Genomic DNA, 27,475 nt, shown 5'->3' on the forward strand with positions numbered 1-27,475 from the left:
AACAAAGCACATTAAAATACTCTAATCCATTTAAAGAAACAAAAACAATTATTTCCTTTTCTTATACCAGCCACATATGATTAATTGTGTTCATGATTCAGGACATCTATTTTCTTTTCTCATTTTTAGATAGTCATGCAATCATTTCTAAAACCCATTTATATCCAGTAGAATTACACTACGGTTTTCTTCTTTCCTTTTCTTTTCTATGTTTTTTTCTTTCCTCTTTCCTTTCCTTAGCTTTTGATATTTAACTTCAGAGACTACTCTAAGCAAAGAAATCCTTCGTACCTATCAGGGTGAAATCAGAACCATGGTCGGCTTTTTGCCATAAGGAAAGGGTATTTGGAGAAGAGTCAACCACCACTCATGCCTCTCCCCTGCCCAGCAGCACCTTGGGTTTTCCTTGCTTTCTGCCTTCTGTTCCCCCTGGCTGAGTAACAGCAGGCATTAGGTTCCTCCCCACAAGAGGTACTACACAAGAAAGGGCAACACTGGCCTCCTTTTCCCCTGAGCACTAAAATCCTGAACATGCAACTTAAAAAAAAAATTCTACATGTGAATACCACCTTTCATATAGTAATTTACATTAATATATCATCTCATTCTCTTTTCTTCCTCTTCCACCCCCTTCTTTCTGCCCCAATTCCAATACACCAATTTGTTTGAACAGTTTTATATTCTAAGTGTCCAACTATTGCTAAAGGAAGGGACAAATTGTTGTACTTAGATTATTATGTTTTGTCATTTATAGTATTAACACTTTTCCAGTTAACTTCCTGATTATGTAATTTGACACTGTTAATTCTGTAATATATTTTGACATCTTAAAAATGATCATTCTGGCCAGATGTTATGGCTCATGCCTGTAATCCAAGCACATTGGGAGGCTGAGGTAGGCGGACTGCCTGAGCTCAGGAGACCAGCCTGGGCAACACAGTCAAACCTGCCTCTACTAAAATACAAAAAATTAGCCTGTCATGGCAGCATGTACCTGTAATCCCAACTACTTGGGAGGCAGGAGAATTGCTTGAACCTGGGAGGCAGAGGTTGCAGTGACACAAGATTGCACCATTGCACTCTAGCCGGGGTGACAGACCGAGACTCCATCTCAAAACACACACACACACAAAACAAAAAACATTCCTACCATTTCCCCTCTTTTCCCTCATTCTTCCATCTATTTTTAAATTAAATTACCAAAAGAAAGAAAATAGATATGCATTAATTTCCTGATGCTACTATAACAAGCTACCACAGATACGGTGGCTTAAAACAACAGTTTATTCTCTCACAGTTTTGGAGACTACAAACAAGTCTGGAATCAAGCTGGGCCATGTTCCCTCCAGGTGCCCTTTCAGATTCTAGTAGCTGCCCTGGCATTCCTGGGCTTCTGGCTGCATCATTCTAACTGATGCCTCCGTCTTCACATCACCTTCTCCTCTGTGACTCTCTCTCATAAGGACAATTGTGATGGCATTTAGAGCTCACCTGGTAGTCCAGGGTAATCTCATCACAAGATCCTTATTACAGGAGTTAGGACTTGATCTCTTTGGGTGACCATTTTGTACCACAAAACGAGTAAAGTACAACACACAAAATGTCTTAATTGGCTGAAAAGCACCAGCCAGTTACTCACTATCTTTTAATTATATAGCACATTGCAGATACTACATTTTTACTGAACAGGCCCCAGTTCTAACAGTCACCCTGAGCACTTGGTAGGTGAAGGATTCAAGATTCTAAGTCTGGAAAATTACCTGGATGGCAAATTGAATTGAATTAAATTAATAAATTATTCAACGATTAAAATCATACCCCTCAGAGCTTGATGACAACCTAGTTTGATGAGGACTCCAGGAAAAAGATTTCCATTGTTACAAACAACAAGCCTGGCCATGGAAAGGAGAGTATAGAAAGGAGGGGAGTACTACATGCTGAAAGGCAATCCATCCATGACCCTGGCTGGAGGGTAATGAAAGAAAAGCGGAGTAAAAAAATAACCTTCTTGGGACACCACACAAAAAAACATGAGTTACATGTTGAATACCACATGACAGTAAAACCCATGAAAAATAACTTTTTTTTAAAGTTTAAAGGGAAATAATAAAAGTATTAGAGAGTTGGGAATGGAATTCATTCTGAGAAAACTGAATAGAGTATATGACTAATTTGGTCAAGTTTATCGAAGATAGGGCACAATCATGAATAAATACTTCAAATGTATGCATGACAGAAAAATTTAAAAAAAAATTAATACACTATAAAAGATATAATGGAAAACTCCATCTTCAAGTGTAACCATGAGAGCATTTTTGAAAAGTCACAAGATGAACTTTGTTGCATTAACTTTTTTAAAAAGACAAAAATAGCCCAGGTAGGCAGGAAATATGAAAGCACTTTTACCTTTCTATAAGGATCTGACCAAAGCAGTCGTAAGTAGGGGGTAGAAAGTACTCTTCAGACCACATGGAAAATTTACAACTTGCTGCCCTCTTCCTGTCATTAAATTCAAAAACCTTAGAAAACAACCTCAAATATTTTAGAAACTAATTTTCCATCCCTTCTTCCACAGCTAATCTAAATTTGGAGCCTAGAAAGGGAATAATATAGTGATAACATCTTCTAGCCATCATAGACATGTTGATAAGTCAAAAACTACACCACTAGCAATATAGAGACGGTAAGGATATCCAGCACAATGATAATATCATCTAACATTCATCATACGGTTGCGCTTGGCCAGGTATTGTACTAAGCACTTAACTTGGGTGACCTCTTTACAACTCACAAAAATCTTATGAGGAAGTTACCATTTGCATAGAAATTTTATAGTAAGAGAAAAATGAAGTCCAGCTACCAGGACTAGAAGTATCAGAGCCACAATTCAAGCACAGGTAGCCTGTGGATCACCATCCACTGCCGCTGCTGTGTGACCGCACTTGTTACTGAGTGCTCACTAGGTGCCCGGCACTGCACCAGGCATTCTCACACGTGCAAGAAGATTCCTCACAACTTTCCTGGGAGTTATCATTATTAAACAAACCCAGCTAAGAAAACTGCCACACAAAAAGTTTATGTATCTTGCCCGGAGTCACAGTTAGTAAACGGTAGATCAGCATTAAAACAGAACAAAGAGGACCAGAAAGCGTGCTTAACAACTACACCAATGGTAAAGGCTAGTGACTTACATCACATCTAAACAAGACTCTCTGACCAAGTACAGAAAAGGAGCCAAATCACCTGATTTGCCTGTTAAAAGTTAAACCTTAAACCTCCACTGCCTTGGACTTCCATGCATAATATCCATATGCCAAAGGTGAGGATGAGGTAGCATCAATGCTTCTAATACATCTTAATGGGAAAAACAGTACCAGTTTTCTTAATGACCTGGCATACTGAGCGTAAATATAGATTATATATGGAAAGGGATAGAAAAAGACATCCAGGAACAAGCCAGAAAAAAATACAAGCACTGAAGGCCAGTCAAAAGCCACTTTCCCAATAGCTGCCTGTGTCCAGTCAGGTAAGCAGCTAGGCACCAACATTAAAAAAATAAATAAATAAATAAAAAATAAGCCAGGCGAGGCGTGGCGGCTCATGCCCATAATCCCAGCACTTTGTGAGGTTGAGGCAGGAGGATCACTTGAGCCCAGGAATTCGAGACCAGCTTAGGCAACATAGTGAGACTCCATCTCCACAAAAAATTTAAAACATTAGCTAGGTGTGGTGGTGCACATCTGTAGTCCCAGCTACTGGGGTGGTATGGGGGCATGTAAGGGAGGGGTTGAAGTTGGAAATCGCTTGAGCCTCGGAAGTTGAGGCTACAGTGAGCTGTGATCGTGCCACTGCACTCCAGCCTGGGCAACAAAATGAGATCTTGTCTCAAAAAAATAAAAAATTAAAATTTTAAAAGGCACACTGACAGTCTTCATCTGAGGGTAATTTCTGGTGCATCTACAAGGATACTGGCTGGCTGGCACAAACCTAAGGACAGAAGGGAGCAGTCTCCAAAGGGAGGAATGGAGAAAATAATTTGGCCCAAGGCAGAAATAAGCAACAGAAAGGGTGTTTGTGTGTGTGTGTGTGTGTGTGTGTGTGTGTGTGTGTGTGTGTTTGTGTGTGTGGCTTTCCCGTTTACCCATGCACAAAGTGATAAAGACAATCTGTTGCCTTGGTTTGTACAGCAAGCACATGCATGGGCAATGTTCCCTCTAGTTCTGATTAATTCAGCACTTAAGTCGAGTTTGGCCAATCACTGCTCACCTTTAGTTTCCCTTGAACGTCTAGAATGGGAAACAAAACTACAGAACAAAATCAATCATAATAAAAGCTTCTATAACATAGGATAACATACTTGTATTTAAACTTTTATTTTTGACAAAAGACAGAATATCATCGAATCCCACTTTATTTAATGAAAAGCTGGTGTCAGTCTAAATGCTAGTAACTTTCACTAGAGAGAACACAGTGGTGACCGGCAGGGGCTAGAGGCATAAAAAACTCCTTAAATAACTAGGTACATCATTATGATTTTCTTCCCATTGGCACACATACACACACACACACACACACACACACACACACTCAAATACACAAAAAGTACAAAAGAACACTCTGTACCAGAGTTGATATCTCCCAAAATTCAGGGCAACAAAATTCATATGCAGGGGATGAAGGAATCTAACTCAGCATTTATTCAGAAAAGTAATATCCACAATATGTGTTACAAGTAGATACAACCTACCTTTCTCTTCAATAATTTTTAATAATCCATTGCATTTCTTATGTGGGCAGAAAGGTAATGCAAAGAAGTAACTCCCCTCATCCCCAAAAAACAAAGAATGAGACAAATCAAAGAAAAAGGAAGAAAAAAAAAAGAGTGATGGGAAAATACCATGTTGGTGTTGAGACTTTTAAATGTAATTGTTTTAGTAAACATACAATGTCTAAGAGTTTGTTAGACAGATGAGTTCACTTCACAACTGTTGCTACTCGTTACTATTATCAGTCATATGTCACTTCTTTTTTTTTTTTGCTGTTAAGATATATTTATTAACATGTTCTTCATCTTTGCAATGAGAATTTAGTTGAGATCAAGTTTGGTAAATACAGAACAGGAGACTGTCATTCATCTGCTTTCATCCATAGTAGATAGTGCTAATCTATCAAGGCACTCTTTGCCTTTGAACCCAGATAAATACACAGGATTTTTCTCAACCAACCATGCTAAAACACCTCCATCAATTAATGAGAATTGAGACATAAGTTAAATCCTATTTGTCATCACGGGTCCAGAAAATTTGTAAGGCCCCTTTTATTTATATGAGTCTGTGAACTAAAGCTAAAAGCCATAGCTTTTGATTTTTTATAAATTTTTTGTTATTTTTATTATTGTTGCTTTTTTTTAATTTTATTTTTTTAATTGCATTTTAGGTTTTGGGGTACATGTGAAGAACATGCAAGATTGTTGCACAGATACACACATAGCAGTGTGATTTGCTGCCTTCCTCCCCATCGCCTATATCTGGCATTTCTCCCCATGCTATCTTTCCCCAACTTCCCAAAGGATTATAAATCGTTCTACCATGAGGACACATGCACACGAATGTTCACTGCAGCACAGTTTACAATAGCAAAGACCTGGAACAAACCCAAATGCCCATCAATAATAGACTGGACAGGGAAAATGTGACACATATATGCCATGGAATATTATGCAGCCATCAAAAATTATGAGTTCATGTCCTTTGTAGAGATATGGATGAACGTGGAAACCATCATTCTCAGCAAACTGACACAAGAACAGAAAATCAAACACCATATGTTCTCACTCTTAGGTGGGTGTTGAACAATGAGAACACATGGACACAGGGAGGGGAGCATCACACACTGGGGTCTGTCAGGGGGAGATAGGGGATATGTCACTTATTTCTAATGCCATCCCCACCAACGTCCCTGCCACCACAGGAAAATCGAGGTCATGGTGTGACAGCAGTCTTGCCACACAAATCAAAGATAATTTTCCTGCACAGTCAATGCCTTCAATATCTATACAGGCGTCCCCTAACTTTTTACACAGGGGGCCAGTTCACTGTCCCTCAGACCATTGGAGGGCTGCCACATACTGTGCTCCTCTCACTGACCACCAATGAAAGAGGTGCCCCTTCCTGAAGTGCAGCGGGGGACTGGATAAACGGCCTCAGGGGGCAGCATGCGGCCCGCGGGCCGTAGTTTGGGGATGCCTGAATACTATCAACTTGTGGAAATTTAACTGCAGTCCACAATCATTAAGTTTTACAAACAGCTGTGTTCTAGGCCTACAATGTGCATCAACATCTCCAAAATAATAGTGCCTATATAAGGATACATTTAACAAAAAAAGAAAATAAATCATGGCATATTCAGCTGAGGAAAATGAAATAGGAACCCACAGAATTTTCGCAGAAATAACAACTCATGAATAAAACATCTGCCTAGTATACTGCTTCAGAAGGAATCAATCATAATAAAAGCTTCTATGACATAGGATAATATACATGTATTTAAACTTTTCTTTTTGACAAATGACAGAATACCAGCAAATCCCACTCTATTCATTGAAAAGCTAGTGCCAGTCTAAATGCTAACAGCTTTCATACGTGCATAGGAGATGGAAGGATAAGGGGGTACTGCCCCATTCATGTTCAAAGTACAATTTATACCCAGAAAAATGAGATAAAAAACTGAAAGAAAATCTGCAGAAATAGCCGACTCTTTCAGGGAAAAAATGTGGAGTTTGGATAAGCAAGTCTCCAGTCCATTCACCATATTGCATGTAAAGATTTATCTTAAAGACTTCCAACAATAAGGCTATGAATTCACTTTAACAGAAGGCCATTCAATACATCATTATTTACATTCTGCTTACTCTCAAAAAAGAATGTGATTTAATGTACAATAAAAGACACATCAAATTAGAGATTATAATATAGCAGTTAGACACAGTAGTTATGAGCCCAGACTCTGGAAGTAGAGAGGATGGGATCTGAATTCCATCAATACAACGTACTAGATATGTGACCTTGAGCAAGTTACTTAACGTCCCTACCCCTCAGTTTTCTCACCTGGAAAACTGAAATGATAATGCCTTCCTTTAAAGGAACTGTGTGATATAGAGGATGTGCTAGCACAGTGCTAGTGTTCAAACAGTAAGTGCTCAATAAACTATAAACGCTATTAATTTTGCAACTAATAACAGCAAAAGATTCTAGAAGAATCTACAAATGTAGATTATCCTTAGTAACTTTTTAAAAAATCCATACGCTTTCACTAACAATATATGCACATTATAGTTGTAAAAATTAAAGTACCTGATCCCTTCCCCTTATCCAGGAAAAAAGAAGTCATTTCACCTTGACACAAAAGTACAGTATAAGAAAACCTACAAATGTGAGATAAAATATGTTTCAAGAATTAATCTTGTATTTGTTTCAAGGGCCTAAGCAATTGAGACACTGGCGTTTTACATTAAAATAGGATAACAATGACTTCAGTCTGAAGTATTTTAAGTGTAGAATCAAGACCAGTTGGCTATTTTAATCATGATTTTTATTTTAGAAAACCACATCCTCTTGTGTCCCCAGACCGAATTAGCTACAAATTGTTTCCCCTGGGAATCAAGCAAAAAAAAAAAGTAATATATTTGATATTGTATGTCTAATTGCTGAAGATTTTGAGAGGGGATTATTTAGCTTTCTTTTTTAGGGTAATTAGCCACTGGATTCACCTGCCTTGCTAACAACATGGAGGAAGATGCTTATCTTTCAATTAACTTTGACAGGTGGGCATGCATGCCCCTCATCTGAAGGCTGTACTGAGTTATTTCGTGCTGTTAAAAAGCACAACAGCTAGGAAACAGTACTATCTTTTATTACTTAAGAATGGAATTTTATCAACAAAGAGCACATTCTTACCCACTATCATTCTCAGAGTAATTTAGCAAGATGCAGACGTTAAAGAAGTATTAACACCTGCAGTCCATACTGATTTATAGTTGGCCCCAAAATGATTCCTGTTTGTGGATTCAAAGATTGATCATAGATAGATTGCTCAATATTCCAAAAGTCCTTCATTGCTCCTGAACATATTATTGGAATAGACTACAACCTGTTAATTCTCATCCAAAAGAAATCATAGGATTCAAAGAGGACTACCCAATAAAATCTGTGTATTTTTAAACAGCACCTAGTAAAGGGACAGATATATGAGTGCGGGAAACCAATGCCTACCCTTTTAAGACAGTATAAGCTGCACTTGGAGTCCATACTGAAGAAACTCTAGCTAATAAAACAAACATCAGGGCTCATCATATGGAACAGCATTTCAACAGTTCTCATAATATCCTAATTACTTCTCTCTTGACTTTCAAATAACATCTCCACATTAAGCTTTTACTACAGAGAGAGATGTAATAAATGCAAGAACGTACTTCTAGCCAGCTGAACCACTATCCTAAGAGGATAGTGTTTCTCAATGATTTAGAGTCAATCTAGACAAGGTTTCCATAGGTATGCCACGGGACTGTCTCCAAGCTCTAATACTCTATAGTTTTTATCAGTGATTCAGATGAAGATAAAAGGATATATGTTTATGAAATTCATGGGTAATACAAAGCTAAGAGAATAGGTAATATAAAAAAAATTTAAATGAACGAGCCAACATATAGCAGATTAAATTTAATTCTGTTTCTGTGTTCAAACAATTGACTGCACAGTGTAAGATCTGACCTAATAGAAATTTGTGTTTAGAAAAAAGAAAAAAATGCATAGGTGCTTTACTTGCCTTCAAGCCGAATCTGAGTCAACAGTATTATATACAACTTCTCCCAAAAGCCACAGCAATCTGAACTCACATTTAAAAAAAAAAAATAATGCCTAAGGCAAAAAAAACACACTAGTCCTTTTCTATTATGTACAGCTATGACCATACCAGGAATTAATGAGTTCAGTTATGGGTGCCACATTTAAGAAGGCCATTGACATGTTGGAATACACTTGGGGAGAGTGATAAGAATGTTAGGGAGTTTTAAAACCAGATATGAGAAAGAATAGAAAGAAATCAAGATGATTAGCCAGAAGAAAAAACTTTGAAAGAATAAGCCAGGTGAGGTTATGTTCACTTCCTCATCGTAGCTAACCCAAGAGCTGTTAACAAGAGCTAAGTGCAGAAAGAGGGACACCAAGTCCCACATCACAAGTCCTGAGCAGAAGCATGGGCATATAAAACCAGCTCTTATAAAAGGAATAAAAACAGTATTCCTGAAATACTGTCTCAACTCAGCACAGGAAAACCAACTCTCCTAGATTTCTGCCTGCTCCTTTGGCTGCTCCTTCTCAGTTTCCTTTGGAGGCTTCCACTCCTCCTCCTCCCAAACTATAAATGCTTGAGCTCCCAGGACTGGGGCCTAGTATCTTCCTCCCTGCACCCATCTAGGCAATCTCACTCACCAACATGGCTTCATATAACTATAAATGCTGATTACTTTTAAATTATACCTACTACCCATATCTTTCCTCCAAGCTCCAGATTTGCACATCCAACTGTCTTCTTGACATTTGTACTTAGCTATCTCATTGGCACTTCAAACTCAACAACTCCAAAACTGAAATCATCATCATCACCTACGAAACCTGCTTCTCCTCCAGAGTTCCCATATCATAAATGACATTTCCATTCACCCAACTGCTTAAGCTAAATGACTGGAAGTCATCCCAGATTCCTTGCCGTCTTCACTCAACACATGGAAGCAACCAGTTCACCAAACAGCTAATGCAACCACTCCTCCCCATCTCCACATAATTAACTTAAAATGTGAATCTACTTAAAATGCTTCAATATGGTGCCAGTGACCCTAGGAAAAGAACACTGTTTTTAGAAGGCCATGCCTGACCTGGCCTCTGCTCCCTCTCTACCTGAACCTCAAACCACTCACCTTCACTCTTCCCCCTTGATGCCAGCTCCATGGGCCTTCCTTTACTTATTCACATAAGCCAAGTTATTTTCTTCTGCAGAACTCCATGCATGTCATCTCTCTACATATTTAATCCTCACAACCTCTAGTTATTATTATTATTTTTTGTCCTTCAGGGCCCAACTTAAATGCAACTTTCTCAAGAAGGCTTCACTTACTGCCTAATCTAAATGAGTTTCTCCTTCTCATTCTTTCATAGCATCTTGCACTACAGAAATTTGAAATCACATATGTATTCACATATTTGAGAATTTAATATTCACCTTATCCACCAGGCAAGGGGTCAGCAACACTTTTCTTTAAAGGGCCAGACAATAAATATTTTAGGCTTTAAGGTCTCTGTTGCAACTACTCGACTCTGCTATTGTAGTACAAAACAAAAGAACAGGCCTGGCTGTGTTATAATAAAACTTTATTTACAAAAACAGACTGAGCTGGATTTGAACTCAAGGCTATAGTTTAGAGATCTCTGTACTAGACTATAAGTTGCAGGAAGGCAGGGACAAGACTGTTTTAGCCTCACCACTCTAGGTCTGATGCCCAGATAAGTGTCTGGCAAATAGCAGTTGTACAATAAACTGTTGCTGAATGGATACAACCTGAAAGACTGACACAATAAAATTTGTTCCATGTATCTCTGTGGATCAGTAAGTACAAGCTGTAAAAATGAAGATTTATATTCATCATAAGGAAAGCTTCCAAAAGTTCTACCAACCCTACAGAATTATGATACAGATCAGTTAAAATAATGAATGTGAAAGCATTTTGTAAACCACAAATAAAACGTGTGTTATTATCATTAAGAATGGTAACTGACTAAAAATATGCACAGACTGCCTTCTGAGACAGTGGGATCCCTGGGTTAATTAATGAGAGCCTAAAGATCCATCTTCCAGAGGTGCTCCAGGACAAACTTTTGCATTGATAGGAGGTAGAACCAGAAGATTTCCAAGATGCCTTCCAACCTTAGGTTTCTAAGCCATCACTTAAGACCTGCCCATTAAGAGAAATAGCATATTTATTAACTCCCTATCTTGTGACAAGAGCTTCATATGCCATGATTTATTTAATTCTTGAAACAAACCTTCAAGTTTAAATGGCATTATCTTCAGTCTGCAGATAAGCAAGTGAGACGCAGAACTGCTAAGGTAAGGAGACAGAACCAGAACCAGAAGCCAGATAGGACTGTGAATTTTGTTCTTATAACAGATTGCACAGCCATGCTCAGCTCCACCAGTCCCTTTTCAGGCATCACACCCAGAACCCCAAATTTACAGACATGCAACTCCTAACATGCCCCTCAAAAGCAATTTAGGGCTGCTTTTATTTAGGACTGAGAGATAAACCCCTCAAAAACAATTCGCATCAAACCTGTTATAGAGTTCTGATGGAATGATGAAGAAATGTGTCTCTCGAAACAGTCATTTTTGAAAACAACTTTCCTTTGAGATATGCTGAATAAATATAACAGCTTTGTAAACAGAAAATAATTTATGTCTAAGAGAAACATTGTCACCTTTTTGAGAAAACCTATTATTTTTCAATCTGCATTTCATAGAAGGAAAAACAGGTAGCTGAAGTATCAGTCAGACAATATTATAAATTACCAAATCACATAATTTGGGTAACATTTGTTGAGAAAAGAAAATATCAGGTGCAGCACAAAATAAATACTGCTGTTTCTAATTTTCAAAAATACAATAAACTTGCCATTTCCATGCACAAATATGTACATAAAAATAGGCAAGTATTTTTTATTTCAGAAGAGGGCAAAAGTTAATCTGGGTTTTAAGTCACAGCTATGAGATTACAAATGCTTTATTATCTTCAAATTGCTTATCTATCTTTTCTATGTTTTAAACAATAAACACATATTACCTGTGTAATAAAATGGTCAAAAACAATCTGATTAGAGGATGTATTTCTTAATATTTTCTCAGTTATCTGTTGACCAAATCCTTCTTAACTACCTCCTCTATCTACTGCTCAGTCATTTGGCCTCATCTATCTAGAACACAATTGAAAATTAGGGAGAAAACAGAAAACCTCTGAATATCTCAAATAGATGTGACAAATTCAGTATTCATGCACATTCATTACAGGAGGGTCTTTTGAACACTTGCTATTTTACAGGGAATTCTAATTAACTTGGATAGCTGCTTATCAACTCTCCTACAGAGCTGAGGAAACAAATAAAGAAGGGATGTATATTAGACAACGGGGTTGTCTGCCCAATATCCATCCTATCCAGCCTCCAACATGTAGCAGCCATTTTATCGAGATAGGATGGAGTCCCACCTCCAGGGGTATTTTCTGACCATGGTAATAGCAGAGTAATCCCATTTCCATTCCTCACTAATTGCTGCAATATATCCAAACCAATAAGCACTTGGAATTGGTTTAGCAGGCCTTGGCAAGCAATTGGTTTAGCGGTTTGTCCAATCAGCACAAGCTCAAGATTTCTACTAAGAATTCTGGGACAAAGATGCTCTTTTCTGACAACAAACTATGCAAACTGGATGGGAAGATGCAAAACTTAAAAATATTGCATTTTGCTCAATGACGCAGACCAGCCCAAAGATAAGGTGTACACATGGAGACAGGTAAAGGAAGCCAGATCCCTGATCAAGGCACAACAGCACCCAGTCAGCCTCTGAACTCTGCAGTTACATGAACCAATAAAAAGGCTTCTACTATTTTCAGATAGTTTGTATCTTATTTTATATTAGCCATGACAATGCCGGTTTGCCCTGGAGAGTGAGTTTACAGCTACTACTCCAGCGTAACTATTCACGAAGTTCTCTTTCACTTCAAAAAGTATTCTGGTTTGAACGACAAATTATACGAGCACCTGAATCGTAACTTGTGTGGGCTAAGGGGATGGTATCAGGCAGTTAGGAGAAACCAAAGCACTCACAATGACAAATGAAAACCGTAGAAAACAAGAATAGGTAGATAATGTATTTTAAAAGGAGACAAAAATTCAGCAGCACTCTGGGGTAATTCAACATAAGGCAAATAATCTCATACATATTGATAGCCTGAGAGGCTATCACACTAAAGCAGCTTTTTCTCAAAAAGTTCTAAAGATTTTCTTTAGGAACTATAACAAATATAACACAAATGGAGTTCTGTGCTCCATTATATTTGAGAAAAGTTCCGTTTCATAACCCCCTGCAGAGACTCAAAATACACATTCATGTGGTAAAGTTCAGAGTAATCTGGAAAAAAAGAAAGCTGCCTAATTTTGTTTATCTAGTATTTATCCAATTTACTTGATCACAGAAAATTGTTTTTCTAAAGATGCCTATTAATATGCAGTAGACAACTATTCTGCTGACATCAATTTCAGAAAAGCTACAGTCAGAAATTAATAACTGAGTCAACAAAAAAATCAAACCAAATTTATGTTTAAAAAGTAGAAAGATAGTTATTCTAGCAAGATTTCCTTCCAGAATGGTTAAATGTTTTAAGTGTGAAATAACTGAATAAATAAATAAATATTCATTTCTCCTAGTGACTAATTAAATAAGAGTAGTGAATAGCAGAAGGAATCTCTACTACACAACTAAAATAGCACCTTTTAAGACACTATGACTTTTTGAAGGGTATATAGGTCCTATTACCTAAGAAGGAAAAAAAGCTAGGAAGACATACACATATACACATTAGAAATTCTAAATAGAGTCCTACTCTGATCCAGAAATGTGTACGCCAATATTCGGCAGCACATCAAGATGCGCATTATCCCAGAGGTCATATGATCCATGATGACTTTACCAGGGACTTGAGAAATTGCGATCTTTACTATATAAATTCTTAGCAAGCTTAGGGAGGTCTTTCATGCTAAAATATAAACATGTGCTCAGGAGAAATGTGCCAGGGTATATTTCACTGTCCCCAAGAGGGGTTCTCCTGACTCTGAGTGGAATAAAACAAAAAGCTTCAGAGATGCCTTAAAATAAATCCGGCTATAGCAGACAGACTGGCATCTTCACTACAACTGGGGCCTGGTGAACTCTTATAATTCAGGAAGTCCTCAGAGCTTTGGAGAAGCACTCTAAAAGGACTTCTGACAGAAATTCCATGTTGAACATCTGAAATGGAGAGAGAGAGGAGGGAGGGAAAATGAATGATTCGAATAGAGCATCAAATACCCAAAGCCATGCAAGGAAGGAAACAAATAATCTTGGGATGGAGGCAGAGTGTAAACAATCCAGCTTAAGGGCTACCACCGTGTTGTGATGGTGAGAGAGCAATTTCCCTTGAATTTCTACAGGAGGAGGAATACGTGATACATCACTCAGGAGAATCCTCAGCAGGTGACAACAGAGCAGTTGGCATAAAATCAGAAAGTGCTGGTGGGCCTCAGAAATGTTATGCCCACATGAGAGGCAACAAGAAAGTAGCGTTAGAATAGAGCATGAAGTAGATATGGCCCTGCTAGTTAATTACATGTCCTGGCTACCATAAGCCCAGCTGTGGTTTACTCTTAGCCCCACCCCCAGCACCATCACTGTCATCTGCTTCTGCAGACCTCTCAGGTGCCTGGAGCAAGGATTTAAGGACATAATAGCATCTACTTAATCTGAAACCATGTAACTCTGGGTTATAGGGATGTCTAAAGTCCTTCATGTCATTTGTACTGCAGTAGTTTTAGCTGTCTATATATTTGCTTAAGATGCACTGACATTGTCCTTGGAGAGAGAAGAAGCAACACTCTGCTTCATAGCCTGCACTTGTGTCACATGTAAGAAATAAAATGGTTCCTCTCTCTAAAAAAGATAGAAATTTCAAACACTTGAGAATGTAAAGCATTGAGACATAAAAATTCCAACTCCAAATTCATGTAAACACACACAGTGATCAGTTGATCAATCAATAGATAGATAACCAAATAGGCAAGAAACCACAGAACAGAATATTCTAAAATAATCACTAATATCATGATCCTTATTTGTAAGAATATTTATTCTTATTTTAGAAGAATTTTCCATAGGCATTCAAGCTGATTCTCACACTGACCCCTTGGACTGAGTAGGTGTTATTTCATTTTAAAGATATGAAGACAGACTCAAAAAATCTCAGTGCTCACATGCTCAGCAGTCGACGGAAATGGCTGGGCTGAGACCTGTGTCTAGTTACTTCAGACCTATTGTCCCCCCCACTTTATCTTAACCAGAGTTAAGAATTTTGGGAAAAGAAAATTAAAGTCTTAACTTCCACTAAAAAAATAAAACAACAGGTGAATAAATTATCTGGACTACTCGATTGGAGCCATTTTTAGAAACAAACTGAAATAATGTCATCTTGTATCTGTAAAAGTATTTTTATATAATATTTCAAAGTACTTGTGCATACCTCATTTCCTTTGGCCTTTACAATATCCCTATAAAATATGTAGCAGAGGTATGATTTCCCCGTTTGAAAGGAAAGAACTGCAATGCCTAGCTGTTCAATCAAAGGTCAGTAGAAGATGTATAATTACTAGTGCTTAGATTCAATGGAGCTGTTCAATGCTACAAGACACTTTTAATAACCTAAGAACATCAGTGCTGGTGCTTCTGTCTTCCACTCCCTTCTCTAATTCACAGTTGAGTGCTTACTCAATTGCACTATGCCAAGGACTCTGGGAAAGGCAAATAAGACAATGAATCTGCTTTTTAGGAATTTACATTTTAGAAGAGCTTTGACAATTATTTGCACTCAAAATGCCAGGAAGAATAAAATGTGTGTACCATCAGAGATAAGAACAAATTCAGCAGAAGGGAAAGATTGTTCCTGCATAGAAGAATCAGGGAGAGGCTCATGAATAGTTATTACATGTCCCCATTTGCCAGGAACCATCCCAGCTTATGCCTGTTGTCCTTTTGGTGGCCCCTTTTATTCTTAAAACATCCCTCTTTTATATGACAAATTATATAACCAGCCTTTTCATGAGGTGATGGCCATTAGGTTGGGCCTTGAAGAATTAGGTGTATTTTAATGGGTGGAGAATTATGAAGAGACTATTAATAGATAGAGTAGAACAAGAAAGCAAAGGACAGAGAGGCAGGAAAAATAAAGTGTGGCAAATTAGGTATGGTAGATAATCTACAAAGGTGGTTGCCAATGATGGTTCCCTTCTCTATATACGCATGCTATTTTACCAATCAAGAGACGGACTCTCTTACCCTTGTGTCTGGGCTGGCCCTGTAATTTGTCTTGACCAACAGAATGCACTGAAAGTAACATGGTGGTGCCAGCTCCAGGTCTAGCCCGGCTAGGAAGCTTTTGCTTTTGCTCTTGGAAGAAGCAACCAAGAAAACCAAAGGCAGAGGCAAGGAAAAAGCACCCCCAAAATAGCCTGCAGCTATTCTACCCAGCCCCACTGAGGTGCCCGTTACATGAAAAGAGAAGCCATTGGGGGCTTTTGTGGCACTTGCAGATAGTGCATAAGATTACAGAACAGCCCAGATACCATATAGGATCCCAAAACATTCCAGATGGCTCCAGTTGCAGAATTCTGAAAGATAATAAATTGCTTGCATGTTAGGCTGCTAAATTCTGAGGTTATACTGCGATAGATACTCGAAATACTAAGTGAATTGAACATGAGGACTTAAGTTTGGCCAAGGTGTGGCTGGTTGGTTGGTGTTCTCTGTTGTCCTGGTCCCACCTCAGTTTTAGGAAAGCCCAGGCTCCCTGCATCTCAGGGCTGGGCTTTCTCAGAGGGTTCTGTCCCTTGTGCAGCGGTGGAAGACCTCCCAAAAGTCTGGGCCCAAGACAGATACCTGCCCTCCTTCAGGCCTGCACCAGCAAGAGAGGCTTTCCCAGGTCTCCCTCTCTGCCTCCAGCCTTTCTTGTGAGCTCTCAGGAAGGCCCGTGGAGGAGAGCCTCCAAGTGGGTCCTAAGGTCCCTTGTGTCTGCGACTCCCATTGGTTCTACACACTCGCCCTGTTGTACATTCAGCCTTTAGCAATCCATTAGCAATTTTACCTGAATTCAATTTACCTGCCTCTCAAGAGGCAGCTCTGCCTTCCTCTTGAGTTCTGCCACAGATAGCTCAGGCCTGCACTCAGTATCTCTTTGGAAATGCCTGGTTTTCCTTGAATTATAGGCTAGTTTGTTTCCCTGAAACGTCAGCTCTCTGATGGATTCAAGAAAAGTTGAGATGTCAAATATTACTTCTTATGTCAGGTTCCTATAAACCAGGCAGAAACCAGAAGCCCATAGTTGGCTTTTAAACTGTGGTCCACAGAGGTCTCTTGGATGGTCTCTGATGGGGGACCCCCAGGAAAAGGAAGGGTGAATAAATGGTCCTCTGAACACTCCATTTCTGTCTCAGCCAGTCGGCTCCATTTTGTAAAACCAGTTTTAGATACTGAGCTTCAGCATAATGGGATATGTGACTAAAAACAGTCGGAAAACCAGGGACCCACAGCATGATTTCAGATGCATCAAGTAGGCACTTCCTTCACCTAAACCTCTTCTTCTCTGCTTGCTTCCCAAAGCCTAAAATCCAGCTAAGGAAAGAAAAGCTGCTCACACCACATTCAGGGATAAGGTTTAAAATGCATATACTTCAAGGAGAAGTTAACTTAAATTTACATTATTAAATGGGGCTGATAACAGGTTTTTTCACAAAGCGGGTTTTAATAAGAAAAGAGCACCAAAACTGAGCTAAAAAAGGAGTAAGGAAAAAGGAGTAAAACGGAGACTCGAGTTGGAGACAGAAATGACTGCCAAAATGATCATTCAGGCGCAAAAGGCAAACTTTCAGCTTCACAATTTTACCCAAAGCTGGCACACATACACACACACACACACACACACACACACACACACACACAAATATGTGTCTACAGGAGAAACAGGCAATCCAAGAATCTGCTTAGCCCCTTCACAATGCAAACAGCCATAGTTAGGACCTCAGGAGTCCTGCATGGTGACAAGATGTAAATACAGACGCTTCCTTCTCAACCAGCTAGCCTGGAGTTGTAACTGAACAGAGGCTCAGCCCTGTGGCTGGCCCTGACTGCACAGAACTGTAATACGAAAGGATGAAATATGAAGGAAGGAAGGGAAATAGGTTAAAGATGTACATCGTGAAAAATGGTCACTGTAAAGCCACTCAAAATCAGAGTAGTAGAAAAGGTAAATGCTTCTCCAGAAAGTACCTTCAGTTTCTAAGCTTTACATGAATCATCTAAGGAAAATCTTCCCAGCCAGAGTGGTAATAACTAGAAAAATTGTTAATATTACTTAAGGTTACTGCTATAATTTCAACTGAGGATGACTATGCCAGAAACAGCATTAGCAATTTTCAAATCAAGTCTTAGTTAAATACATTAAAAAAGAGAATAAATTTAGAATTTGTCCTATAATCCTATATGTAATCACTAAAATAGTGGATTTATAATACACACACACACACACACACACACACCCCAAAGATTAATGTAAAAACCTGAAACAAGAGAAATCATTATTTTCTGCAGAAGGAATTTGGATCTCTCAATTAATATCTCAAAAGTTAAGATTCATAGGAAACAAACATTAACAACCATACTCTAGAACTCAGTTAGACTTCCTTTCGTTTTTTATTATGTACATAAATCTCAGCTTTGTAATCAAAATATGAATTCCCATAAGTCTGCTTTTTTAGTAACTTCTTTTTTTGAGCTTCAAATATTAAGTGAAAGGCACTTAATATATACTTGAGAAACATATGGATAAATGTAAAAAACAGAGTTTTCAACACTACTGCAAAGCATAACATCATACTCCACTTCTTATGATGTTGTACAGAGAAAGTTCTGATTTAACAAATCATTGATCTTGCCTTATTTCAGTTTGTCTCATGAAATTTGGTCCTTCAACATTTGCCTCATTTTCACATCTGCTTATAACATTTAATGTCTAAAAATGTTTAAATATCACTAACACTAATGGAATTGTCAACTAAACTGTCACAAAGTGTTAAGTGAAAAACAGACACTTAAGAAAACCACTCATTCATTTATTAAGAAACAAGGTGTTGATCTCCTGCCTAGGCTGGAGTGCAGTAGTGCAATCATAGTTCACTGCAGCCTTAGGCTCCTGGGCTCAAGTGATTCTCCCACCTCAGCCTCCTGAGTAGCTAGGACAAAGGTACAGGTGGTCTGGCAAATTTTTTAAATGTTTTGTAGAGATGGGATCTATGTTGCCCAGGCTGGTCTTGAACTCCTGGTCTCAAGCAATCCTCCCACCTTGGCCTCCCAAAGTGCTAGGATTACAGGCAAAAAAAGCACATTTTAAACCAATAAGAGTAAGACCACACTAGTGGTTTAAACATAACAATTCTTTTATTTCTCAACTATATAAAGTATTGCTGACATAAAATAAACTGCACATATTTAAAATATATAATCTGGGCTCAATACAGTAGCTCACACCCATAATCCCAGCACTTTGGAGGAGCCTGGCCAACATGGCGAAACCCCATCTCTACTAAAAATACAAAACAAATTAGCCAGTCATTGTGGCAGGTGCCTGTAATCTCAGCCACTTGGAAGGCCCAGTCAGAAGAACTGCTTTAACCTGGGAGGTGGAAGTTGCAGTGAGTTGAGATTGCGCCACCGCACTTCAGCTGGGGTGACAAGAGTGAGACTCCGTCTCAAAAATAATAATAATAAGCAAAAAGAACAATCATACAGTCTGTAGAGAAAAACTGCAATTTGGAAAACAGGAAACGTATTAAAAACTAAGAGAACAAAAAACTTAAAATTCTCTATTTGAATTTATAATTACTTTTGTCTGCTAGGCAAGCTTACACTTTGGCCTTCTGTTTCCACAGAAATATGAGACAGAATAAATAAACGTGCATTACAGAGTCGGCCCTTTCATATTTTTCATATGTTCATTACCTTTAGTATCTCCTCATAGACTTGAATTTCTTTTTTTTTTTTTTTTTTTTTTTTTTTGAGACGGAGTTTCGCTCTTGTTACCCAGGCTGAAGTGCAATGGCGCGATCTCGGCTCACCGCAACCTCCGCCTCCTGGGTTCAGGCAATTCTCCTGTCTCAGCCTCCTGAGTAGCTGGGATTACAGGCACGCACCACCATGCCCAGCTAACGTTTTGTATTTTTAGTAGAGACGGGGTTTCACCTTGTTGACAAGGATGGTCTTGATCTCTTGACCTCATGATCCACCCGCCTCGACCTCCCAAAGTGCTGGGATTACAGGCTTGAGCCACTGCACCGGGCCTAGACTTGAATTTCTAAGGCTAGACCCTTGCCACAAGTTTATTTCTCCCCAGGGTTTAACTCGCAGTTCCTAAACCTGCCACCAGGTGGTATCTTGGGTCATGACGGCAAGGGTCCTCAGCGAGGTTTACCCCAAGTGTGTCTAAGTGGAAGATACCAGGATCCAGGCAACAAAGCACATAATTCATTAAAATTAAAAGCATAAATTATTAACTAACTCTTAATTATCATGTATAACAGTGCTTTCTCAGCACTTTTATGTGAATTCTCAAAACACTCCTAACTGGCCAGTGGTGTTCATTTTCCTTGGATTTTTTTTTTTTTGAGTTGAAGAAGTGCATAGTCACAGTGTTGCTTCAGGAGCATGAATCTCTCTGCTCCATTTTCCCACTTAGGCGGTTAACTCCCTACCAGGGCTGCTTCGCCCTTGCCTACTCCCTGAATACTGCCTGTAATGCAATTTAATTTTCACTGAATTACTTAAGATTATTTATTGAAAACCTTAGATGCGCTCTGTCAAGTATGCTCTTTTTGAAAAAACTAGCTTTTTTTAAAAAGTTCTTATTTTAAAACATTGAAAAGCATAAAGAAGAAAATAAATGTCATACCCAATCTCACCACTCAAAGGTAACACTATTAAAAGCTCCTATAATTTTCCCCACAGTTCTCATGTTCTGCATTTTCATCTTTTGGGGGGAAAATTTTTTCTCAAGCTTGTTTTCTACTTCATCACTTTTGACCTTCCACAGTGTCCCATTTTCTATTCACTCGTCTACAAAGGTTTTCTACATGAGGTTAATAACAGTATCTCCTCCCTCATAAGGTTGTCCTAAGGATTAAATGAGTTAAAATACGTAGGCCCTTAAAATAAAGCCTGTTACCTAGTAGTAATCAATAAATGTTAGCTTTTGTCATTATTTCTATTGAAGCTGGCTTTCCAGTTTTTCAGCTCTCTGTAATGCTTCCACTTCTGTGTTATCCTGATGGACTGCTTGACTGACTGTAGTCTCACACATGTTAACATGCCCTCAACTGCAGCTGAAAGCAGAAAAACATAATTTCTAAGATGATCTCATATCTCGTGGTCAATCTATTATGGAGGAATCAGCTCCTCAGAAGCCCCAGAAAATTAGTGATCCCTTTCTTCTGAATAACATAATCTCTTTAAGAACCCATCAGAGAGCCTTCTTTTATAACAAAGTAATTCCCTAATAGAGTTGTGCAGAATTTGTTGTGAATTCCCATCCAGATCTTTGTTAGTTTGGAGTTTTGTTATTGTTGTTTGAAACCGGGTCTGTCTCTGTCATTCAGGCTGGAATGCAGTGGCACAATCACAGCTCACGGCAGCCTCAACAACCAGGGCTCAAGTGATCCTCCTGCCTCAGCCACCTGAGTAGCTGGGACTACAGGTACACACCACCACGAAAGGCAACAGATCTTACAAATATTCTTGTCTGGATTGAAAGGAGAGCAGGGAGGAGGGGGAGATATCTTATCAGTAAGAACATCCAACAGCTTGCAGGGATAGTAAAGCAACCAGTGAGCACCTAAACGTCCAATGTGGATACTATTCCTTGGGAAATGCTCATTTTTCCAAAACCTCTGCCTGATGTGGCAGCCACACTAAGAGTAACCTACAGCATTTTCCTAACACCAAACCTGGTCCTTGGCTTGTGGTAGTTATCTGTGCAGGAAGCAAAGGTCAGAGGCACCTTATGTAGATGTTGAAATCCAAATACAGCCACCTACCAGTCCATCCATCCATTCATTCATTCCATAAATATTCCTTACGGAGTGTCTAGTATGGGCAAAATGCCATGCTAAATACTAAGGCTATAATGATGTAAAAACCAGATACCATCTTGTCTCTGTAGAGCTCACAGACTAATAGGAGAGACAAATAATAAATAAGCATCAAACTGTATGATTAGAAGCACAGAGTTCATGAAGGCACAGATCTTTGATGATCCCTACGAAAATAAGGAAGGAGTCAAAGTCTTCTGAATGATTAGTAATTAACTAGAAAAGAGGGGCAAAAAGGATGTCAAGGCAATGTTCAGGGCCAGTGGTGCACATAAGGTCACTGTGGCTGCAGCCAGAAGGCATGGCATGACAAGAGTCTGGAGAGATGGAGGGGTCCATGTTGTGGACATCTGCCTCGACCTGAAAAAACTGTTGAAACCCCACAGAAGCATTTAAGCAAAGGAATCACAGAACCCGATATGTCTCTTGAAAAGATCATTGAAGTCTAGTGAGGAGGAACTGGAAGAGGGCAGATGGATGTGGGGGGGGACCCAGGAGGCAACTCAATCTCCAGCTGTATAGGTAACATACATGCTCACCAGCTGACCCTCAATCCACCCTCTTCTCCAAACACTGTGTCTCTCTGGTCACTAGGATATTTTCTGGACCCAACAACATAATCCAGTGGGAAGGCATTCAGGGATATCCTTTAGTCTGGATCCACTGAGGAACCCCTATCAAAAATTCCCCTCACTGTCAGCCAAAGGGACTGTCTCCATCCCTGTTTTCTCTTATTAATACTGATTTCCTCTCCTGTTATATCCTTTTAGCAATTCTACTGGGAATTTGGGAAGAACTGGGGTCCATGCTCACATCAACTATCAAACCCAGAGGTTTCAAATATTGCTTTTAAAAAACTTAACATTAAAATCAAAGAACAGTGTTTGAATAGAACCACTTTTAAATAGATGTATTTTTAGTAGTTTCTTCATGAGCATATTTTAGATTGAATTGATACCTGTAATTACATTAGCAATTTTCAGCATTCATATAAGTAGAAATTGTGAAAAAATTGCTGGAAAAGGAAACAGCATCCGTACCCATATTATTTAGTATAATGCAGAATATAGCTAGCATTTCCTATAGACATTTATGAATAGTTTTAAGAATGCTTTTTATTCAATAGCTTTTGCCTCTTCAATAGCTTTTACTAGTAAGATTAAATGCTATGATTTCCTCCCCCTTTTTCTCCATGTTTTTAGTGTCAATGATTTAAGAAGTCATAGATCTCAAAATTAGACAGCAAGGAGCATTCAGGGGAATCCCTGTGGTAACTGTATACTACAGTCCTAGGAAGCGTATTTTTTACATTTTACCATACCAACACTTTACAAATCAATTTTTAAATTAATTAGTCAAGAGCATTTGTGAAGAACATTGGTTATAAAATTTCTCAAATTGTTATAAATGTTATTTACTGCAGTATCTAAGCATTAAAGACTTAGCCACTATAAAGTCAACAATTAGATTAATCAGTATTATCATTTTACAACTATGAAGTCTTGGGTTTCAATATTTAATAGGTTTACATAAAATTTAATAGAGATGAAGCTGAGGCTGGAGAATCACTTGAAGCCAGGAGTTCAAGACCAGCCTGGGCAAAATAGTGAGACTCTGTCTCTACAAAAAAATAAATTAAAAATTTTGTTTAGATAGGGTCTTGCTGTGTCACCCAGGCTGGAGTACAGTGGCATAATCTCAGCTCACTGCAACCTCCACCCTTGAGGCTCAATCAATCCTTTCACCTCAGCATCCCAAGTAGCTAGCATGCCCAGCCAATTTTCTGGAGTTTTGTTGTTGTTGTTTTATAGAGACAAGATTTTGCCTTGTTGCCCAGGCTAATCTTGAACTCCTGGGCTCAAGCGGTCCACCTGCCTCAGCTTCCCAAAGTGCTGCAATTACAGGTGTAAGCCATTGTGCCTGGTAAAAAAATTTTTTCAGACTGGTCAGGCATGGTGGCATGTGCCTATAGTCCCGGGTACTTAGGAGGCTGAAGTGGGAGGATCCTCTAAGCCCAGGACTTTGAGGCTGCAGTGAGCTGACTGTGGATGGCGCCACTGCCCTCTAGCCTAGGCAACAACAGAGCAGGACCCTGACTCAAAAAAAAAGCCAAATAATAAACTCCTGGTAAATCGAGAAGCAAAGTTGATATATTTTGATTATTAGACTAAAATCCTGGGAACCATACAAAATTGCTTTGCCTTTTCCAACTATTTTCGGAATAAAAATTCCTCAAAAGCAGTAACAGACCTGCTAGTTATGTTGAAAAAAACCTTAACTAGTTATACTGCTGGCAATATCTAGCAATGGTGTTTCTATTTTAGTATTTTTTTTGTATTTTTGTATTTGAAGACATTCAAGTTCTTCAAATAGGAATCACTTAGATGTTTTATGTACTAATTTCCAATAATAATATTTTAAAAATCAAAATCTTACCTAGAATCTTACTGTAAACATTACTTAAGATACCAAAACATTATTGCCATAGGGAAATAGAAGTTATCATCAATAAAGACATGTACAGAGAGGTAAATTTTAAGGCAAAATGCAGATACATCCCCGTCCAGCACAGATTGAGAAGCACCCGTCTCTTTTTGGTACCATAACTCAGGCAATGAGGTCTGTACCTGAAAGACCAAAAATAGTCATTTAATATAAATAGCCATGGCGTTTTATATTCAAATCGAAAAAAGTTTCCAATTTGGAAATGTACTTTTAAAGTATTATTTTCTCTCTCTGATTCATAAAAATCTGTTCCACTATTTCCCATACTCCCTCAATAATAAATATTAAAATGAAGCTGTTAAGCCTTAGGTTCCAAACCTTCTGAAAACAGCAGATAAAATAAATTTAAATTATCTTGCTTCTAACTGTGAAAAAGTGCTAGCATGAGTTTATTTATTTAATTTTAAACCCCTATAATTTCTAATTGGTTTTACCAAAAACGTTCTCTTTAGCCCAAGCGGCATAAAGGCAAGTAGGACAAGTACTTAGGATATCAGCTCTTAGATTTTCAGAAGTTTGAAGAGACGTGTAGACAGCAACAAAGTTCTTAGTCAGAAGCCTAACTACTAAAAATGTCTTCCTGTCATTTTTTTCAAGCAACTGCTTGGTTAGCTGTTTTCTTAAGCCCAGAGATGGAGATGATAGGGATTATAATCTCAGTTTTTTTGTAGATATATAACAGCCCACCTCACGACAGGTAAAGCGACAGATACATGTTCAATGGATATCTCTTGAAGGAATGAATGACTCAAGAGAAAGAATGTCACAAAATTAGTGCTTAGTCTCCCAATAGAGGCTTCTAGGACAATGTGGGTTGAAAGGAAGCTGTTTGTCCACTCCCTCATTCCTTATCATCTATACTGCATCCCAGTTACTAGAAGCTGCTAACAACCTTCTAATGGTGAAAGCCAAAGACTAAACACTGTTTCAGCTTCATCCTCCACACTGTAGAAGCCTTCTTAAAGCAAACTTCTCTGAACTTCTGCAATGCTAAACCATACAAAATCCTGTTCCTGTGTCTTCTGCCACATCTTCATACTTTCACTGACTTCTCTTCCTCTTTTTTATCATCCAAAGACAGTCACAGCTAAGAGTACATCCTGGCCTTCTTCACTTCTTCTTCTAGACGTCATCTTCCGATATTACCCATTCTCAAAATGTCACAAATCACTCTTCTTGAGATGACTCCAATATCTCTAATCCTTATCACTCTCTTGAACTCCAGGTCCAATTCCCAGGGGCTTTCTCCACCTCTTTACTACCTAGATAATTTACTGTTATCACACACTCCACAAGGCGATCCTGAACCCATCATCTTTCCATTCACCTGACCTCTCTCTCTATCCCTATTAATGTCTCCAGACACCCATGTTGGAAACCTCAGGATTATCTTTTATCCTTCTCTCTTTCTTATTTACTTACACCAAATCGAATGTCTATCCCTATGTTTAAGTCTCCCCATCTATTATAAATGATCTTGATCTCATTTGTTTTTGTCTTCTTTTGTTTGGGGTTTTCATATTTTAGTCTTATTTCCAACTGCTTCCCACCGAGATTCTACCCTTTCATCAACTTGATTATTAAATACTCCAAACATACCCTGTGCCTCCCTTCCTCCGTGCCTTTGGCCATGCTGTTCCCTTTGTTTTGTATGCCCTTCCACCATCTCTATGGACTGCTGTCTGTCCACCTTTAGGGATACACTGTGGATAAGATGTTCTCCATAAAGCCTTTAGTAATTTTCACCACCAGACACGGTATATTTTCCTTTGAAATTTATAGGCTTTTTGTAACCTTAGAAGATAGAATATTTCTCATGTCATCTCCTACTAGCCTGCAGGCTTTTTGAAAGCAGGAAATCATAGGTTATTTACTTTTATTTTCCCTGTAGAAGCTTTGCACATGAACAGAATTCAGTATATGTTTGTATATATACATTTATTCTCCCCCATCTTGTTCCGGAAAGGATGTGTAGTCACTCAATAAATATTTGTTAAAATACCTAGGAAAATCTATTGCTTTTATGCTTCTACCCTAACCATCTCTAATTTCCTTACTCTTACCTACAATAATAGACCCTCTTTAATGCCGTTAAATACTTATTCATTCTAATATTTCAAACCAAATTAAACTAAAAGCAATTTTTGTTCCTAATCTTTTCCCCTACTTCTTTCTGAACATCTATATCATCAATTCTCAACCTCAGCACTACTGATTTTTTGGACCAGATAATTCTTTGTTGACAGGGGAAGGGTTAGGTTTCCTTTGCACTGTAGGACATTTAACAGCATTTCTGGCTGCTACCCACTAAATGCAGTCATACGCTCAGTTATGACAACCAAAAATGTCTTTAGACATTACCAAATATACCTTGGGGGTGCAGGATGTTGGGGAATTGCCTCTGGTTGAAAAGCAGAGACTTCAACCAGAACTGTCACACAGAAATAAAATGAAAGGTTCACATGGAAGCAACATGTATAATTTTAAATATTTCAGGAGCTACATTATTAAAAAGGTAAGAAGCAAAGTTGTTTTATATTTTATTTAACATATCCAAAATATTACCATTTCAACAGGTAACCAATATAAAAATAATTATCTAAATACTTTACATTATTTTTTCTTACTACTCTTTGAAATCCAATGTGCATTTTACATCTACAGCATATGTCAGTTCACACTAGTCACATTTCAATTTCTTAATAGGAACATGTGGCTAGTAGCTTTGGGTATGGGTTGAACAGCTCAGAACCAGCAGTTTTTCCTAGGCTGAGAACTCACTTTTCAAGAAGAATAAAGAAACCTCTTTCTTGCCCCTAACTACTCCTAGCTATAATCAAACATAGTGAGATTGAGGAAGAGACATAAATCCAGAAATTTCTAATGTGATGAGTGGTAGGAGATCTGGGATCAAAGAGTAGATCTAACAA

General features: G+C 38.4%; 1 protein-coding gene and 1 long non-coding RNA gene across 5 annotated transcripts in view; both read right to left on the reverse strand.

The window, feature by feature from the left end:
• GRIP1 (glutamate receptor interacting protein 1) overlaps nucleotides 1-27,475 on the reverse strand; it is a 713,425-nt gene that overhangs the window by 646,732 nt on the left and 39,218 nt on the right. The gene's annotated exons all lie outside the window — the stretch shown is intronic.
• The window catches only part of LOC141585144 (uncharacterized), an 83,589-nt gene that overhangs the window by 44,991 nt on the left and 11,123 nt on the right, over nucleotides 1-27,475 (reverse strand). Inside the window, exon 1 of the long non-coding RNA XR_012518479.1 lies at nucleotides 1-27,475. This exon is cut by the window's left edge and continues 39,477 nt beyond it; it is cut by the window's right edge and continues 11,123 nt beyond it. This is a non-coding gene — a long non-coding RNA (uncharacterized LOC141585144).

The sequence above is a fragment of the Saimiri boliviensis genome, chromosome 7 (assembly GCF_048565385.1).
Source record: "Saimiri boliviensis isolate mSaiBol1 chromosome 7, mSaiBol1.pri, whole genome shotgun sequence".
Classification (NCBI taxonomy): Eukaryota; Metazoa; Chordata; class Mammalia; order Primates; family Cebidae; genus Saimiri; species Saimiri boliviensis.